General features: G+C 42.5%; 1 protein-coding gene across 1 annotated transcript in view; it reads right to left on the reverse strand.

Moving 5' to 3' along the window:
• Positions 1 to 8,545, reverse strand: part of Zfhx3 (zinc finger homeobox 3) — a 188,271-nt gene extending 179,726 nt beyond the window's left edge. Inside the window, 1 exon segment of the mRNA XM_048355204.1 lies at positions 7,973 to 8,545. The gene's annotated coding sequence lies outside the window, so the exon portion shown is untranslated.
• Between the last annotated feature and the right edge of the window lie 510 nt (positions 8,546 to 9,055).

The following is a 9,055-nucleotide window of genomic DNA, read 5'->3' on the forward strand; positions in this document are numbered from 1 at the left end:
ATCTGATCTAGAAAGCACCACTGGCAAGCAAAAGGCTCCTAGATCCATCTGCAACCAGGGGAACTGGAAGCATACAGAGTGCAGTTCATTCCAGGACTCCGTTCTGGCTGTGGGCAAGAGAAGGTGTACCACAGAGCTAGCAGGGAAGGACTGGAATGGGCTGAGGCTGGGCACTGTTCCCAGAACCCACAGGGGACAGGGCTGGCTCCCAAACCTAGAAATACAAGGAGCTACTCTTCAACAGGTGGGGTGGCTCACCAACTAAGTATCTTGGGCAGAACAAAGAGCCCAGGAGCCAGTATCTGTCCCACTTGTCCTCAGTGCCGCCCCCACCCCCGACATGCGCATGCTCCAGGGTCCCCTGACCAGTTCCCAAGGCACTGGGGAGGAGTGAGCCATGTACAGCACGTGGAGAAAGGAAGGAAGGAGGCGGCTCTTGTTGGCAAGCTGATGGGTGTGAGTGGTGAGCATTAATTAAAAAGCCATCTGGGAACAATGGGCTTTTCATATTTGGAGCCTGTTCTACACAAAGCTCAGCTTGTTCTAGGGGCAGGACTCTGCTTTCCTTTTCTTTTCTTTCTTTTTTTTTTTTTTTCTCCTTACTCATTTCCTAGGGTTGTGGCAATGTCTGGCACCCAGCTCAACCCACTGGAGTATCCCTTAACCAAAGGACGTGCCAGGCTGGCCTCCTTGAGTGCACGAATGCAGCGTCTAGGGGCAACTACAGGAAGTGCTCTGCTTTTCCCCCAGGCTCCTAAAGCTCTAGGGTGTTCCCTCACAACGGCTGCCTAACACACTGGACATTCTCAGCAGCTGAACACCCATTTCCCTCTCAAATTACTCTAGGTGTGTCATGCCCAAGAAACCAAGGGCAAGTCTAACAGGCTAGCCAGCAGATGCCTCAAGGCCTAACTGGAAATGGACTGGGGATAGATGTCCGCTCCTGTGATGAGAAGAAAGAACCTCTTCCTTGACTTGGAGGGAACCAGACAACCCTGAGCAGCTACGAGGCTGCAGACAGTTTAGCAACCCACACTTCACTTGGTCCTTACCACCTCTGATGGGCAGCCTCTAGAGCAGCCCCAATACCACCTCCTGGCATTGCACATCCTGTGTGACCCCCCATCTTTGGGCATAAGCTGCATGTAAGTGGCGACTCATTCTAACCAGCAGTACACACACACACAGCAGGGCAGAGGGGGTGGCATGTCACTTCTGAACTGCAGCCCTTCCCCTCAAGCCCTCTGGTAAGATCAACTTGATCACACTCTCTCTTAAGAGCTTCACACCCAGCGAAGTCACGGTCCAAGCCACAGAAATGGTAAAGACGACAGCATGGCTGCTTAAGCCATGAAGCGAGGACTCTTAGGCGCCCCTTCCATTTAAGACTAGGTCTCCCTGTGTAGATCAAATTGGCCTCAAACTTGAGATCCTCCTGCAGCAGCCTCCTGAGTGTTGCGCACACTCCTCCATTTCACACATGAAAAGATAAAATCTTGGCCAATGAATGATAGCATTGGAATCCTCACTTCAACCAAACAGGGCGTGCTAGTTGCTACCCCGTGGAGATACTAGGAGCCAACCTAGTGAACAATCTCCAAAGAGCTTCTAGACACAACCACAGATCAGCACTATTCTATGATATGACATTGTCATGAGCCACCAAATATATTTCTTTTCTTATTAAAAAAATAGATAATGGGGGTTGGGGATATGGCCTAGTGGCAAGAGTGCCTGCCTCATATACATGAGGCCCTGGGTTCGATTCCCCAGTACCACATATACAGAAAACGGCCAGAAGTGGCGCTGTGGCTCAAGTGGCAGAGTGCTAGCCTTGAGCAAAAAGAAGCCAGGGACAGTGCTTAGGCCCTGAGTTCAAGGCCCAGGACTGGCCAAAAAAAAAAAAAAATAGATATGGACTACTGTACTCTTTAGTTTTATGAATACATTTGCGGGGGGGGGGGGGGAATAGAGGAGAGGAGGGGATTCCAGTTGTGGGGCTTGAACTCAGGGCCTGAGCACGCTGCCTGAGCTTTTTCACTCAAGGATAGTATTCTGCCACTTTTTGAGCCTCAGTGCCACTTGCAGTTTTCTGATGGTTCGTTGGAGATAAGAGTCCCACAAACTTTCCTGCATGGGCTGGCTTTGAACCACAGTCCTAAGATCTCAGCCCCCATGTAGCTAGGGTTATAGGCATGAGCCTCCAGTGCCTGGTTTGCATACGTTTTTAATTAAACTGAGGTCCTGCAGCAAGCATGGCCTCCTTTCATTTACATCCCTGTTTTCTCACATTCATAACCTGGAGTTTTAAATAGCCCCTAAGAATCTACCTTGAGAACGGACCACAGTGTAACTCAATCCTCAGGGAAATGCTTAGTTAACAGTTTTCACTATTATAAATGTCTATCATGAAAATCTTTATTTATAGCATTATTTTGCACAATTCTGATAAGCTCCTTACTACAAAGGAAGTTGGTGGGTCGCCCGATCTATTCCAGATATTAAGGATAAATTAATGCAAAAATGTACAAAAATGTCTCTGTGGAAGCTTATACATCTTTGGGAAAAACACCAACGATAATATACTTTATAATCAGATAGTGATTTCCTAGATGACATATGAAATGGCAAAAAAAAAAGGGGGGGTGAACTGAGTAAAGGAAGTGAGGAATTCATGAGGGGACATGCTATGAATTTAAATAACCTTAAAGTTCTTGACATATAATGCCAAACTACTCTCCCGGAAGAATATACTAATTTTTCTGCCCAATCAATGTAACATAACTGAATAAAAATAAATAAATACATAAGTAAATATGTAAATACCTAATTGAAAACCACAAAAAGGCTCAACCTCATTAACAATCGAAGAAAATAATGACATGTAAGTCATCTGTTTCTTCAAATGAGCAACCTAATTTATACTTCCTTTGAGTGGTCCATTCACTCTGAGCCATATTCTACTATCTTTATTCATAATGATGTTAGGAACTCTTTATATATTTAAGCCATTTAGAGCTTATCAATTATATATCCTATAAACATTTTTTCCTAGTTTGTCATACCTCAAAATTTTGCTATTTGTTTAGTCAGTCATGGAGCTTGAACTCCTGGAGCTCTTTTGCTCAAGGCTAGCGCTCTACCACTTTCAGTCAGTGCCACTTCTGGTTTTCTGGTGATTGAGTCTCTGGTGATTGAGTCTCATGGACTTTCCTGCCTGGGCTGGCTTTGAACGGTGATCCTCAGATCTCCGCCTCCAGAGTAGCTAGGACTACAGAGGTAAGCCACAGGCGCCCAGCTCTCTTTATTTTTTTTAAAGACACAGTTTGTGTATGTAGCCCAGGCTGGTTTTGAAATCATAATCTTCCTGCCTCAGCTTCCCAGAATGTTTTAAAATTCAGCAAGTCAACCATTTCTGTTGTGGTTTCTTTATTAGAATGTTAGATCTCCTAGCACTCTACCACTTTGAGCCACAGCTCCTCTTCTGGCTTTTTGGTGGTTAATTGTAGATAAGAGTCTAATGAACTTTCCTGCCTGGGCTGGCTTCAAACCAAGATCCTCAATCTCAGTCTTCAGAGTAGATAGGATTGCATGCGTGAGCCACCCAAACCAGGAATGGTTTGTTTTACGTTTAAACTTATCAACTTACCTAGAATGTATGACAATATACACTATGAAGAATATCTCTTCATTTTTTCCCCACCTGATTACCTAAAACTCTGCTATGGGGCCGAGAGTAGTAGCACACTTCTGTTATCCCTGCTATGCAGGAAGCATACATAGGAAGATTATGATGCAGGATGGCCCAGATATAAACTAAAGACCCAGTGCAAAAGATAACTAAAGCAAACAAGGCTCAGGATTTGGCTCAAGTGATAAAGCACCTGCCTAGTAAGCTGCCAGAAACTACACAATGCCTGAGAGTAGAGCTGTGGAGATTATTGGCCTTTGTGTCAACTAGATCAGTGCTCAAAGCTGGGTGATTAGGCAAGTTACTTATACACTCTGAACTTTTGTTTTATCATCTGTAAATGAATTATCATAAATATCTATTCTGTACAGTTTTTGCAGTACTACAGTTTGAACTCAGGGCCTCAGGCTTGCTAGGAAGGCACTTAGTTTCTTTTCTTATTATTGGCTTATATTATTGTCCCGGGTGGAGGAGAATTCCATAGTCACATCTCCACACATTTACATATATACATGTACATCGTATACATTTACAGGCATATGATATACATTGTATTTCAGCCAATCTCACCCCCTCATTGTTCCATTTTGACTATTACTCTACCTTGGTTTGTACATTCTGGGCAACTCAATGAGGCAAAATAAAAGAAATGGATACCTGAGCCGGTGCTGATGGATCACACCTATAATCCTAGCTACTTAGGAGACAGAGATCTGAGGATCGCCGTTCCAAGTCAGCCCAAAGTCAGCCCAGGCAGAAACATCCCCATGAGACTCTTATCTCCAATTAACCTCTGAAAAACCAGAAGTGCCACTGTGGCTCAAACAGTAGAGTGCTAGCCTTGATCACAAAGAAGTTTGGGGACAGTGCCCAGGCCGAGTTCAAGCCCTGCAACCAACCAAAAGAAAAAGAAAAAGAAATGGTATCTAGGAAGTCACTGTTTTTAATTCCACAGTGCTGTCTCTCCTGGCTATCTATTATGTCTGAAGCTGTTGGCTACAGGTTTCTTCACCAAGTGAATGTGATCTCTTTGTATCTTGATTTTTTTTTTAAGTTCTAAGCATACTAGGAACAAAGAAATACCAAGTGCCTTTGCTGATATAGATTGTGATTTTCTTCTTTACTCACAAAATTATTCCAAGAAAAATTATTTCTACTATTAAGTACATCTAACCTTTCTGGGATATACCCTACATGATTATGACTTCTTTATAAATTTATAAACCTTTCTGGGATATACCCTACATGATTATGACTTCTTTAATAAATTAAATCTGTGATTTCTTTTTTGGTACTAGTCGTGGGCGCTGTTTCTGAGCTGCTTTTGCTCAAGGCTAGCTGTCTACCAGTTGAGCCACAGCACCACTTCTGGCTTTTTCTGAGTAGTTTATTTTACAGACTTTTCTGCCTGAGCTGGCTTCAAACTGCAGTCCTCAAGTCTTCAACCTCCTGAATAGCTAGGATTACAGGTGTGAGCTACCGATGCCTAGCTAAATCTGTGACTATTTTTATCTGGCATATTTTTGCATCTACACTTATGACTGAGAGCAATCTTCTGCATTTTTGCTTTCTTTAAGACAAAAATGGCCTCAACTTTCCTATTAGCTTTCCAAGTGTTAGGATTATAAGCATGCGTCACCATAACCTACCTTCACAGTCCTTTTTAACCTAATATTTGTTATACTGGTTCACAGAGCTGTGCTGGCTTTGCAAAATCAATTGGGATGCTTTATCTCCTTTTCTAAGCACTGGAAAAACTTATTTTGCAGGCAAACTAATTGTGTCCTGGGCCTTTTATGGAAGTATTATTATTTTCTTTTAATGTTCAGTTTCTTCCTAGTTCCTGGCTTAAAAGTTTTAGACGTCTGAATCATTTTCCTAAAATAGCCACGGCACTGAGACTTTCAAAATTGTTATATTTTAAGTTACAATATTTTATACTGCAAAGTAATTATTTCAAATATAACTTATAATTCAATACTCTTTTCCATCATATTATTCCATCATTTTTCGTTTTAGATATGTGTTTTCTCTGTTCCTCATTAGGTATAATATGTCTCAGCCTAGTTCTTGATTCCCCCTGCCCAAATAAATAGCTTAAATAGCTTTCACATACACCCTCCTTTTTTTTTTTTAAAGGGGATAATAATGGAGTTTGAACTCAGGGCCTTATACTTGCTAGGCCTCTACCCCCAAATAAATAGCTTTTGGATTTATCAGCTCAATGCTTTCATCTGTTTGTCTAATCATTTGTATGACTTACATCTTAACGTTCTTTTCTCCAGCTGTTTTCAGGCTTGTTATTTCCACCTTTGAGTTGTACACTTAATTCATCTGGCTGCATTTTCTTTTATTTAATAATGAAAGGATTTAAAGCTATGAATGCGCCCCTAAATATAACTTTGGCAATAACCCATATATTTCGACACATGGAGCTTTCAATATTTCCTAATAATACTGCAGCAGTAATTTTATTTCCTCTTTGATCCAAGTGCAATTTTGAAGAATACATTTTTTTTTAATTTTCAAGTAACTGAGGTTAAAAGTGTTCTATGGAGGATTTTTTTAACACTAAAAAAAGGAAAAAACTGTCATAGAAAAATATGACTACACTAACCTGAATATGGGAAAAACAGAAAAGTCAGTCATATAGAAAACCCTACTTAATGTTTAAGTAACGAAAAAATGTCTCTTTCCATGCTGCAATGGCTAAATCCCTCACAAAAGTGACATGGTCATGTCAATTCTGGAGAAGTCAATGACGGAGATATCTCAGCACTGGGAAGAGAAGAGAAAGAAAGTCTCCACTGAGCCTCCTAGAAAAGTTTGGCATGGACACCTATTATCTCTTTAAAAATTACTTCATAGAGGAGAAGGGAGGCGGGGGGGGGGGGTGGATAAGGGAGGAGGTAACAAGTTGGATAAGAAATGTACTCACGGCCTTATATATGAAACTGTAACCCCTCTGTACTTCACTTTGACAATAAAGAAAAAAATTTAATTAACTTATAAAGCAAAGCTCTCTCGCAAATGAATGGATTAAAACCTTCCCAGATATACCATCCAAGTAAATAAACAGGTAAACCTCCATTCTTTCTTTGATGAAATTTCACCATCGGTTTCACAGAGCAAGAGTTGGCCCCAAGATGATTCATCTGTGTGGCTCAAGAAGTAATTGGGGAGGAAAAAAAAGATCACTCATTCTATCATTTTGAAGTCCAGAAGAATTAAGAGCTTGAAGGAAGAGGGAGAACTTATTTTTAGATTTGATTAGGTTTCAGCAAGGCTGCCATCTTGAAGCCTCGAATTCATGCCATTACATCTGAGAAGTCTCTTCCATCTCCTTTAGCACTCCCGGTTTTACAAATGCTATGTTGCGCATCTCTGGTTGCTGTAGACTTATCCATTATTACTTAAAGTGAATTTCAATCCTGAATTAATTGAATTAACATGTGATTATAAGTGTAATGACACAATGACTTCCCTTCCCATAAACTTGTGATGTTGAGTTTAAAAAAAATGAACTCCATAAATCAGTTTTCCAATTTATGTTGAAGAAATCTATTTCCTACTTTCTAATTTCTGCAACTGGGAAATTCTGTATATTATGTTACCCTATAATGAAGGATGCCAGTAAACAGAAATCCACACGCCTGCACACAACAGATTACCGTCTACATAATTGCAAACACTACCAAGTTATGTACTCTAGGGAGTATTATTAGTGAGATGTGGTTATTTAATGCCTCATCTATTTAAAAAAAAATTCATTCCATATGGATGAAAAATGAGCACACCAGCCCGAATATGGGAAAAAAAAAACAGAAAATGCAATCATATATTACTTAAAATCTATAACACTTTATGCAAAGATAAGGTAGTACTTCTAAAGCTCAGGGATTCGCTCAGAACACCTCAAAACACAAACACACTGCAGGCTACCAACACTTGCCCGTCACAGTGGGCTGGAGGAGACTAGCAGCTAAAGTCGGGGCCTTAGGAGTAAGTATCTTCTATGGATAAGATACTCTCAAAGGTACTCAATACCGGGGCTTCCGTTCACAGCTGCACACACCCACAAAATCATGCCCCCTGAAAAGGAAGCACTCAGTTCCCACCACAGAGCGAGGCCCTTTGATAGTTCAGACACCACAGGGCCCAGCAAGTCTCTCCCTGCTGGGAACAAGCCACCCAGCTGACAGCCGAGTCTGGCAAAGAATGCCCAACTCTGGGGAAGGAAACCACCCCACCTCCGCCCTCCACATGCCAAATGCAGCTCACGGCTCAGCCTGGTGCCCCATTCAGGTCCTGTCTTCTGAATCCAGGGGGTTTCACTGCAGCTCAAACAAAAGACGGACAGGAAACCCAACTGCCCTTTCAACTGGTCGGCAGCAGCGAAGGGGAAGTGTGAAAGTGCAAAGGGGGGCGGGGGGAGCCAGCCAGCTGCACTAATCCCTTTTTGTCCCGCAGTAATTAATAGTAGAATGCACATTTAGGATGAATTAAAGAGAAAACGCTGCTTTACCAAAGGGCTGGGCACACAGCCCCTGGGCTGACCCTCCCCTGCTGACCTGCTGGGCCAGGTGACCTCATCTCAGTCTCCTCCTCTCCAGGGAGCTGACTCTATAGACACCTCATAAAATGACTGCTGGCAGCCAGAGGTCTCCAGTCTGCCGGAAAGGCTGTCTTCAGAAGCCACACCCTCCATGGGCAGGAGCTCAGGCTCCCTAACTCCACTCAAAATAAGAAGCCACTCAGTCAAGTGCCACTCTGACTGATACTGTGAGTGTTCCTATCGCCAGTGCCCAGGTAGATTTTTTTTTCTTTTCTAAGATTTAAGACTAAGCCGGGCCACCCATGGTTCATGCCTGTAAACCTAGATACTCAGAAGACTGCGATCTGAGGATCACAGCTAGAAACCAGTTAGGGCAGGAAAGTCCATGAGACTCTTATCTCCAATTAACCACCAGAAAACAGGAAGTGGCACTGTGGCTCAAAGTGGTAGAGTACTAGCCTTGAGCAAAAGAGCTCAGGGACAGTGCCCAGGCCCTGAATTCAAGCCCATAATCCACAAAGACAGACAGACAGACAGACAGACAGACAGACAGAAGATTTAAGGCTAAGCTGCTTCTACCTAGGAAAAAATAATGCTAGGATTGTAAATATAGGTGGAATTCAGATGCCCTTCCTGGTGTGGAGTTTGTTGGTGGTGGAGTTTTATTGGGGGGGGGTGGACTATTCCCACAAAGTTGGACCTACCAGATCAGTTTCTATCAAGGACTAGGAGCCGACTTTTCTCCAGGCCCAAGGAGGAAGCCTCTTCCACAACCACTGAAACACTGTCTTTAGAGAAATGCAGGCAAT

This window comes from Perognathus longimembris, chromosome 10, assembly GCF_023159225.1.
Source record: "Perognathus longimembris pacificus isolate PPM17 chromosome 10, ASM2315922v1, whole genome shotgun sequence".
In the NCBI taxonomy this organism is placed as follows: domain Eukaryota; kingdom Metazoa; phylum Chordata; class Mammalia; order Rodentia; family Heteromyidae; genus Perognathus; species Perognathus longimembris.